This window comes from Rissa tridactyla, chromosome 2, assembly GCF_028500815.1.
Source record: "Rissa tridactyla isolate bRisTri1 chromosome 2, bRisTri1.patW.cur.20221130, whole genome shotgun sequence".
NCBI lineage: Eukaryota > Metazoa > Chordata > Aves > Charadriiformes > Laridae > Rissa > Rissa tridactyla.
The window spans coordinates 48,345,485-48,357,354 of record NC_071467.1 but is presented as its reverse complement, the minus strand read 5'-3'; positions in this window follow the sequence as shown (position 1 = coordinate 48,357,354).

The window sequence follows — 11,870 nt, the reverse complement described above, 5'->3', positions numbered from 1 at the left end:
GGCCTGCGCCAGCACCCCTTCCTGCTGAAATTGCCATTTGCACCAACACTCGTCAGCTGCCACCCACCAAGAATATTGTTATTATTTATAACTAGGAAATAGCGCTAAAGTTTCAGGGATTCCTACTTTTGTGAGGACCTCTGAAGGGTGCCCCGTTTCAAGGTCAAATGCAGGACTTCGTCAGTGAAGGGAAAGTTGAAGTTAGCTTTAAATTTATTTCTTTTTCTCTACGTAGCACCGCAAGTGTACAAACAGATACAAATGTTTTTGGAGGGATATCTGGTTACCGAGTGGAGCAGTGAGAGGGGATCCTTGTGTGCAAACAGTATCAGCATCAATTAATGTCATATAAAAAAGAGCTAAGATACTGTATTGTTGAGTGATCTCCCACAATAAGTAGATTTGGGTTACTAGCCCCTCACTGACAAGACAGGAAAAGAATGTAATTAATAATTAGTCAACTCAAGACTAAATAAGCACTTTCAAATGCATCACTTTACTTTGCATGTAATTCAAGGAGCGCTACAAAATGGCACTTTCAATCATTTCTCCCATGACCAGCAATAGTTATAAATAATAATCACATAAACAGAATACATTTTCATCGCCTTCTGAAGTTCTCAGTAAAAGAAACCCTCTGCCACGGCCTGCCATGTTGTTACTCTCACGGTGAGGAACGTGACCAGCAATTCGCCGCAGACAGTGCTGCCACATTGACACTGTCACCCAGGAAGATGTTGGCTTCATCTTTTCTCCATTACCATTACAGCTTTTCTTAAATCTGAAAGGACTTCAGTGACAACCAGGAGCTCTTAGGCAGATTTTTGTGCCAAACTATGGCTACCATTTAAGTCTCCAATGTCAGGTTAAATTAAGAGGGCTATAACATACTATGCCAGTTCTTTTTTCTTGTACTGACAAGAAAATAGAGTTTTAGAAGCTTTGTGATGGGGGGAGGCAATAGCAAGTATTGTATAACTGACACTGGTAGCTGAAGTCCTTCATGAAAAGAAAAAAACACTTGGGAGCAATATAAATTTACTAATAAGCAGTGCGGAGAATTGTTATTTCATATGTCAATGTATTTTGCATTGATATTTTGAAAGTTTATTTTAATGTGTTAACTGAAAAAGTCTTTATAACTCTATAAACTTAATTAAATCTGGCTTTTATTTTCCCACAAAAACAGCTCTACTGGACTCTGTTATTCTAATAATACCTTAACATGGCTTAGAATATGATCTGAAGGAGCAAAATACTGAAATATAGTATCTATCTCATTTTACTTCTGTATCATATGTATAATAACCATAGTGTACGCAACATCGCTTCAGTGTAAATACAATAGAGTTATATAGAGGGACTAGCTTTTTTTGCTAGAGCACCAATTCAGCAGTTTTCCCTCAAATTTTGCTTCTTCAGCTTTGATGGATTGGTTAGTGAAAAGTTTAGGAGTTGTCTGTGAACCTCCCACTCTCTAAAACAGAGATGAAACTTTCAGTTGCATATCCAGATTAACTCATCTCAGAAGAACTGGATGACAAATTTCTGAGTCCGATATCAGGAAAAGGCTTTTTAAAAGATGCTTTTGGAAATGCGACTAGATCCACTGCCAAAGACAACCTGCAGTGCCCTCTGAGTCAATGCCACAGCCATTAACACCAGTAAGCCCCAGGAGTCATGACCAAATCCAAGGCTACCTCGAGAAAGGGTCCCTTCCATGGCCTCAAGGTTTTTTCTGAAGCATCTGAGTGTGCTAGATGCTCTCCTCATAATATCTGAAGTACTGATATTTTTACTTCATCCTGTAGCCTTGATTATCCTAAATATCACTAAAATTGCATTGCCTTCAGTGGGATAAGTCTCTCCTATACATTATGTACCAACTCTAAGTATGGTTTCTGGAACCATTCTATGAAGAAGGAAAATAGGTACTAATATATAAAGCTGTATCCTTTTATATCTGGAGGATTTGTGCTGAAATTCACTAAAACGCTGACAAGCTCTCTTTCATTTTGCTAACCACCTATTTACATAAAAAAGCAAATATTTGAAATATGTATGACTCTGGACATTTAGAAAGCCTATGCAATATAGCCAAAGCCCATTAGAGATATTTTTTAATGTAAAAAAAATGAAGTCTTGTGTAAATATTTCCATAATCATCTTATGCAAATCAGATTTTTTTTTCCTAATTGTGCTTCAAAGTAATATCTAGTTTTCAGAAGCACATGTGGAGTACTTTGTGACCCTCTTGAACAGGAATGCTGTGTGATGTATGAGTCTCTAAACTAACTACGGTTTCTTGCATGTTTAGAAATAGAAATGGGAAGAATTAATAGAGAAAGTACAGCTTTTGGTTATGTAGTGGTTGTCTACTTCTAGTATTATCTTTTACCAACTTTAGATAAATAAAGATAAATAGCGTATTATTTAATACAATTTCTTGAAAGATTTCTAGCATTTTTTAATGTCAGTGTCTCACATCAAACAGCAATAACAATGTTATCCCTCAGCACTTTTCTAGTGCGTTTCTGAATACTAATTTCTATTGCTGTCTAATTTTTACAAACTTTCTTAGCATTTTTTTCTTAGTGAGATGTGGACATTTTTAGGTTCCTGCAATTGTGGAAGAAAAATGTATCTGAAGGTGTGAACAAATACTTAGTTCATGAAAAATTCTGTGCAAATTCTTTTTCTAGCTTTATTCTTAAAAAATAGCATATAGTTTAATCCTGACTAACAGACATTAGTTTTGTTTCTTTTACTTCTGTTGTAATTTAGAAGCCCACTTGCTGTCTACCTTTAATCGTGTTGTTTAATAATGAAGAATGAATGGGTTTCAGGAAAGAAAGGCAACTTTGAGTAGTGATATTAACCCTGCTCTAAACTGTTCAAGCAAAAAACACTTATTAAAGTGTCAGCAATGTGCAACACCAAGTCTATGGCTTTCTTTTTTTACTTGGGTTTTGTAGGGAAGGATCCTACAATTTTACGCAGGCTCACTGAGATCTTGGCAGCATGAAAAGTATACCGCCATGGAAGAAAATAGAGCCGCAAGTTGAGGGTCTCATTAGATTTCTATCTTGGGAACACTGTCTGAATTCAAACTGCAGGTTTCGATTCTCTTTACGGAGTCCTGATTTTGTGGTAATAAATAAGTTGTGAGCAGCACCTACTACTTGTAATATGAAAAGACCATTCAATTTGAGCAAAAATTAAAAAAAGTCTATTGTTTTGCTTGAATTAACATAACTGCATAATTCAAATGCTCCTCACTATTGAGTAACCAAATGGATCATTTTCATTCTATTTAAAATATAATTAATATTACAGTGTTATTGTGTTTTCATAAATAAAAACTTTGGAGATATGTTTGTAATAATTTCTGAATGGCACTGAAGAAACACAATAAATGATCATTTGAAACATCATGTTTTAAGTAGAGTGGCTCAGGATATTTTTTTTCCTATTACAATGGAAAATATAGTTTCCTTAAAACTGCTGCTTTGTGCAGGATAACTCTAGTTTTAATTTTCTTTCAGAAAAAAAAAAAAAAAGAAAAAGAAACAAAAGGTGTTGATTTAGAAAGTTAGGGCATCCCAGGATGAAACTATTTCATATATTAAATTGACTAAGATACTTTGGTTTATGTTTTCAAGCAGAAACTTGTGTCAGGTCTCACAAGAATTACAGTACAATTTCCTCAAGCTATCATTCTCTGCGTTGTTCTCTCTCTTTAGACGGCCTTTTCTGTGATATTCTTCTGTCCTGCAACTCTGAGTGCTTCAGAGGAGCTATAGATTAACACTGGAGTACAAGGCACAGAGAATAAAAAGAGCAAAAAAGACTTGAATCACAGTATTTGGTCAGCACAGGCATCACAGGTACATCCATTGCATACAAGTCAAGCTGAGTTGAGCCAAGCAAAAACACTTTGGTTCTAAAAGTAAAAAGAGTACATTTTGTCATTTCCGAATCAAATTTCTTTCTAATGTTCCAGGCCAGTATTCATGATAATTATGATTTTTTGTACAGAGGTTTTTTTTCAAAAGGGTTTATTTGAATGCAGTAAAATATTGCTTTTAAAAAGAAAATAATATATTTACTTCCAAGTCTAATGTATCATTTTATTATGCCTTAACATTTTGACATCTTTTTTCTCAGTATTTCCTAAGCGTAATCTTTGGCACTCACACATATCTCAGATGATTTAAATATCTTTTCAGGAAGTTAAGTCAGAAAAAAATCATTGTCCTTCTTCCAATTTATAGCAACGATATTGCTATCAGTCTGATGACACTGCTAACTCCAGTGCAACAAAGATAATTTATCATTTCTCTTCTGCATATTTAGAACCTGCTTAAGTGGAATAGAGCAAAATTCTGTTAAACAAAACCACCTGTTACGCCCAAGTAACTTTTGTTGAAATCTACAGGAGTGCATGTACAAGTCAAAAATGGATCAATAGACATAAAATTCTTTCCTATTCCAAGTGCACTGAAATTTTACAAAAAGGAGAACAATGACAAAATTACAATTGGTGACAATTTTGGATGCACTTCTGTCATATTTTCCTGTCGCAACCAGTCGTTAAACAGCATCTTGTATTTCAGGACACAGCACAACAAGGTATGAAATGTAACAGTCATGAAAAGCCAGTTTAGGAAACAAAAGTGCTTAACTGACATCCATCATGTACCCTGACCTTTGATGTTCATCATACACCATTGGGCCTACCTGCAGATTCAGTTAGTTTAGCTGTTTAGCCTTTTTATTTTTACTATTTTTTAGGAAAGCTCTAAAAAACGCACGAAAATACTTATATTACTTACAGGCTTTTTTCCAACTCATTTATGAAAGATTTGATTCAAGCCAGTCAAAATCTAGGTAAAATAAATAGTAATCTTGTACCTGCGGGCTTTGATCTTACAGTGATGCGGTACCAAAGCTCCGGGCGAGGGTCTGTCCATGTGCCAGTCAATGCAGGCTCAGGTTGTCAGGGAGGCGAATCATCTTGCCACACCGGACCGGGGCTCGAGAGAGAATGCTCTCCCCAGGACTCCTTATAGGACCTCGGTAAGTTGTTTAATTTTTCTGAATTTTCGACAAGTTGCCTTTGAAAAGGGGAATGGCAACTTCATCTCTTCCCCTCAGGAATACGATTATAAATTCATCAACTTTTGTAAGATGCTCAGGTGTTAAGGTGTTTTGGTAATATATATAAATACATTGCCAGCAATGTGCCTGTAGCATGCATACACAGGACACTTCTTGAGCCTCTGATGCTGAATGTCTATTAAAATGAATGCCATTTGACTGTAAAATCTACTCTAGATCAATTATTTGTATATAAATAGCAAAATAACAGCTATTGGACATGCAAAATATATTAATAATAGCAGGAAAGTAATGCTTTAATGTTGTATCTGGGTATGTAACTCTGACTTTTATCTCCTTGATTTCCTTACTTAATATATTACTGAATAAAAATGACCACGTTAGGCTGTAGGCACACCATGAAGAGGCTTAGAAAGGGACTAGAGAAATTCATGTGTAACAAGTCTATAAATAAACACTAAATAGCCTCGCCTGGGTGACTCCTAGGGGATGGACTGCAAACAACGACCAGGCTTGCACACGCTTTCTAAACGGCGTCTCCCATTGCCATTGTCAGAGACAGAATGAAAAGCAATACACCCATTTTTCTTTTAAGTCTTATCAGTTAAGCTCCACCACCATGCGGGGGGGTGCTTTCAATTTCATTACGCCCAAGTTCAGAGTCTAATCCAAAAATTCAGCAGGAGTATTGCCAGTGACTGCAAATAGCTTTCTTTTTCACCTTTGAAAAGTTGCCTAGTCTCAGTTCTAGGAGATTGTCTGGGATTTACACTTTTTACAGAGGAATCATCTGAAAGCATCTGAAATAAGCAAGTCTTAATGGAAAGTTGTCAATCTTAACACTGATGTTAGCCAACACGGTTTGCACTTTCTTCCGTTCATAGCTCTGTAACCATTAGGAAAAAAATGAATGCAGCCTTTGGGGCATTTGGAATATTTTGCCTTTTGCAATCAAAATCAGAAAATATTTTGATTCCACAGAATATGAGTGGTCTCAAGGCGGTAGGGATACACATCCTGTAACCATCCCACACAGAAACGCGTGTGTCCATGGCCCGCTCTGACAGAAGTCTCATCAGAGCCAGCTCTTATTTTGCACTGTCACCATTTGTGATTCATAGTGTAACTCTGTAATCATTCTTATCAATATGATTTTATACTTTAAAAAAGGAAATATTATTAGGGTAAGTGTGTGAAAACTACTTGGTCATCATCCTTAACATTTCATTTATCTAAGGAAATCCCATGTAGAACGGTTGCATTTTAATAGTTGCACAAGCCCACTGGGGAATAAAAACAACAGGTCCAACATATGGCAGCCTTGCAGTACTTCAGATGTGTGCATTTCAGTGTAATATATCACAAGCTGTGCCACGTCACACACCATAAACGTCACAGACAAAATTGTCAGCATAGGTTTCATTGCAAAATTTCCACTGGCTTCATTACACACACTATGAATTAAGAGCTTGCAGAATAAAGTTAGCATATATAACGAAATACCTGAATACAATATGTTCCTATTTCCCTCATACTGAGGTACCATAAAATGTAACTATGTCAAGAGCAGACCTTTCTTCCCCACAAAGGAAACTGCTGCTGATTTTTAACTTCACATTCAATTGAGCTCTCTGTTGAAATCAGTTGTGACTGGATTGACTCACTTGATACTTTAAGCTCCTGAAACTAAAGCTTGTTACTTCCTCAGTTATCCTTAAAATAATTTCCTTGATTAAATTTAGCTAAGATTAAAGCATTTTCACTTGTGACAGGCCTCTGACACTAATATTTGATGACAGGTGTGAGTCGTCTTCACAGCATTACTTCTTTCCTCTTTTGTCATCAGTAAGTACTTTTAAAGAGGGCTGGCCATGTGAAACCCCTACAGTATGAACATAAAGAAGAGTGAATCTAGGATTCACAGTAAACCCCACAAGCAGTATTTCAAGAGAACAGGGGCTGAGGTGCGAAGTTCATGCAAAATTAGGCAATATGGCAAATTCTTGGCAATATATATTCTTGATTTGATTTGTAGGTGGAAAGAGAAAGAGAAGGTGAAAGAGCATCTAGACCTTCTCCTTGGTGGGTGTGGTGTGAGGGGACGAGAGGGGAAAAGAGAGGAAAAAAAAGAAAAGCCTCATTCTGGGAAGGGCTTTAGACCTCAGTACCATCCATTCAAGTCATTACAAGAAAAACCAAGTGCGCACAAAGTTATAGGGTCAGATTCTACATCCCCAATCACAAGTGAACAGCACCTGCCTACATCAGCAGCCCCTCTCAGATCACCAGGAGATGCTGAACAGGAAAGCTCAGTGGTTTAAAGGACCGGACCTTGTAGTCCCGTCTCATTTCTTTGTGTTTTATTCAGTCAATTTGTCTTTTGTTAATGAAAATGGGAAGAGACGGGACTCAACACAGGGTCAACTCTACTGCTATCTTTCCTGACATCCTAACCCTGAGATCTTCCAGTAATGAGGATTCAACAGCCTCCCAGCTGATACGAGTCCTTTAATTACTACTGGAAATTTCAATTGATAGCTTACTTAAAGCTCCCTTTTTGCAGTTTCTCATCCTCTGTAAATGCAGAGAGGCATAAGCCCTTTTTAATGTACCTTTTAAATATCATGGAATCATAGAATGGTGTGGCTCCAACCCTCTGGGCTTGTGATTCACCCTGACTTACTGAAGTTTCTTGGAATCTGTGAGGACATGGGAAACAAGATTTCCTTTTATATTCAGATTGATCAGTTCATCTTTATTAGTTTGATTTCATGTGATTCCTCCTGAGCACCATTCTCACTTTATAAATCAAAGACTTAGAAAATTTAAGAATATGTGTATAGATTGTGTGCTGAGGCTTTTTTGCTTTTCCAGTTAACTTGGAATTATTTTTATTAATATATTATTATTATTTTATTATTAACTACTATAATTGCTTAGCCCAATATGCATTCTCATTTATCCTGCATAAAACTTTTAGAGAACACTAGTAATTTTTTAGTGTAAACACAACTAATTGCACTGTATTCCAAAATCAAACATTTCTTTTGATAGTTTAGCTATGCAAAGTAACTCAATGAAAAGAACAACACAGCTAACTTCAGAAGAACAAGTAATATAAAAGCCAATTCATAAAGTTCTGCGACAACAGTCCTCTAGGAAATCTTACAAACAATGATAGAACAAATTTCAACTCCATTCATTTTTTCAGCCTTGGGTATTTTGTATCACTTTAATAGATTTCTCTCTCCTAAATATTTTGCTTCTATACGATGAACACCACTGTAGATATATATGAGGTAATGTCCATGTGCAAGGTGAGAGCAGTTGTTTTTGCCAAGGCTTTTCAGGTGGTCTTAGATGGCTCATTGCAGCTGGCATGCACTGAGTTATGTTAGGAATTTTTCTTCCTGGGGGACTGTGACTTGACTTGTGGACTCATGCAACGAATTCAGGGCAGGCATTAGAAGAGCATCAGCTCCAAACCGGTCAGCCTGTAACCTCACTGCAGTGCAGACAAATTACCAGGGCAACTAAAAGCAGAGCCAGAGGTCGAAGTACCCTCTCTGCTATACCATCATTAACATAATTTAATGAGAGGTTTTTGCACTTGGATGGTGTTGTGGGGACTTTCAACTAAGAACATGAGTTAAATGTAGTGAAAACATATCCTAACAAATCAGCCAGCTGCTACGATTATTGATATGACAGACATGCAGTCTCCAACAAGCTAGCCAACACTTGTAAAGAGTGTGTTTTTCAATAAGGTAATCTGTGGTGAAACAACCAAGGGTGAGGTTTGAGTTAGCATTCAGATGTATATGTTGCACACCTATGTAACTTTCAAATAGCCTTTTAAGAAGTAAAGGCCTTTTTAGCTGGGCCTGTTGCGATAGGACAAGGGGTAATGGTTTTAAACTAAAAGAAGGTAGATTCAGTCTAGATATATGGAAGAAATTTTTCACCAGTGAAACACTGGTGCAGGTTGCCCAGAGAGGCATTAGATGTACCATTCCTGGAAACATTCGAAGTCAGGTTGGATGGAGCTCTGAGAAACCTGATCTAGTTGCAGATGTCCCTGCTTATGGCAGGGAGCTTGGACCAGATGACCTTTAAATGTCCCTTCCAACCTGAACCATTCTATGATTCTATCAAAATCTGAAGGAACTTTCTGTTACCACATCCGGTCCATTGATAACTGGCAACGCAGTACAGGATCTCTTTTATGACTTGACTGAAATCTGCTGAAAAAAACAGCTGAGTTCTTGTCCCTGCATTTCCAACTGAAAACCACCCCAAACCCCGCCAATATGAGGGTTCACTCTTCTAATTTACAGCCTAAACTTCAAATCAGCTTATATCTGGTTTTGTGCCTGCGTTGATCTTCACCGTTAAAATGGAGACCTCTTTTTTCGCTAAGCCAATCCCTTCTAAGGTTACATGTTGACTTGGTATAGAGGCATACACAATAATTTTGAGTATATTAGTTCAGGTTCCTCAATTGTGACAGGAAAAAAACCCACAGAATAATACTCTTTTTCTCCTGAGACAGGGAATGCCACATTCCTGTATCTACGGCCCCTGAAAACTTATACTGCACTGCACCATTGCAGCTGATGCTGGACTTGACAAATTACAATAAGAACAGCAGAGATTACTTCCATAGCCCAAGCCGCAACTTATCAAAATGATCTTCCTGTTGAATATAGTTCAGTTGTCCAGCATTGATGAAGATTCATGGACCAAACCAAGGCTAATATTTCTATTTATGCCAAACACAAGTATAAACTGGGAGAGAAGTGGCTGTAGAGCAGCCCTGCAGAAAGGGATCTGGGGGTGCTGGTCAACAGCAGGCTCAATATGAGCCAGCAGTGTGCCCTGGCAGCCAAGAGGGTCAACCCGCATCCTGGGGTGCACCAAACACGGCATGGCCAGCTGGTCAAGAGAGGTGATTATCCTGCTGTATTCAGCGTTGGTGCAGCATCACCTTGAGTACTGTGTGTGCAGTTCTGGGCCTTACAATTTAAGAAGGATGTGAAGGGCTTTGAGTGAGTCCACAGGAGGGCAACAAAGCTGGTGAAGGAGCTGGAAGGCATGGCCCAAGAGGAGCAGCTAAGGACTTCGGGCTTGTCTAGTCGGGAGACAAGGAGACAAAGACATTGCTCATTGCTCTCTACATCTTCCTGAGGAGGGGAAGTGGACAAGGAGGTGCTCGTCTCTTCTCCCTGGTATCCAGTGATAGGACATGTAGGAATGACTCAAAGCTGCGCCAAGGGAGGTTTAGACTGGACATTAGTGACATTTCTTTACCAACAGCATGGTCAAACACTGGAACGGGCTTCCTAGGGAGGTGGTCGATGCCCCAAGCCTGTCAGTGTTTAAGAGGCATTTGGACAATGCCCTTAACAGCATGCCTTAGCTTTTGCTCAGCCCTGGAGTGGTCAGGCAGCTGGACTGGATGATCCTTGTAGGTCCCTTCTAACTGAACTCATCTATTTTGTTCTATTCTGTTCTGTTCTGTTCTGTTCTGTTCTGTTCTGTCCTGTCCTGTCCTGTCCTGTCCTGTCCTGTCCTGTCCTATTCTATTCTATTCTATTCTATTCTATTCTATTCTATTCTATTCTACCAGCTGCACAGCAGAGCAATCATTTTTCAGTACCTACCTAAACGCTCTCTGTCATGTAAGTCTTCCCAGAAAGACTGGCACGCTACCCTGAAAAAACAGCCTACAGGCAACTTCAGAGCGGCCTCGGTTGCTACGCAGAGGAAAACAACAAAAGAGTTGCTCTGCCACTCCTTGTTTTGTACACATGAAAGACTCTATTTCATGCTGTCGGACAGTAACAAAATGCCTGTGTTAGGGGAAAGGATCTGGTCTGGCTTTTTTACAGCTCTGCCAATCCCACAGCTTGCAGCTCGGCAGGCAGATTCTTTTTTACGGCCACAACTGGCACCTTGAAAGTTAAACAACCCAGACACACCAGAAAAGAAAAAACAGGCAGGCAGGAAACAGGAGAGTGGATACAGGGGAGAGAGCTGAAGAGGCACAGATAAGGAGGAGAAAGCAGCTGAGTGAGAGAGAGGAGGTAAAACAAAAGAAAGGAGGGGATTTTTCCTGGTGGTTATAAAGGACTAAATAGCTTGAATTTCTTTAAGGAGCGTGACAGGAGGCATGGAGAATCAAAAACACAGTTAACACACACGGGAAAAACAATGTCTCTGTTCTGAGAGTGCCAACTGTTTACTTACAGTATCAGACCCTGTCGCTAAGGTACTTCTCTCCTCAGTCCGTTCATTTTTTCACCCCAATGGCCCTGGCCCTGCAAGCCCTTCGAAGCTGGCAACTGTACCCAACACAACCGCTGCGGTCCCAAGAGCTGTCTGGGGGTTAGGAACCCTCTCTGTGATGTGCATATTTTTTCACAGAATATGCATTATCCATTATTTATTTTGAATAACTAAATGGAATTTTGATATATTCATGCGCAGCCTCAATACACTGCTTTCTACTGGGATCTCCTCCCAAAAGCCGAGTGGCAGCCAGGGCCACAGTGCAGCAAAGAATCTTTAAACAATGCAGAAAAACAAATGGTTTGAAAAACAAATATGACCTTCCTCTTCGTTCCGCAGTGTTGTGACTCTGAAGTGCTGCCATCTCCAGTGGGAAAACAAAGATCAAATGCTCCGTGGGTCTTCCCATGCAAACTGATTATGGGAATTGCGGCTTGGTTGTGGGAGGAGGAGGGTTT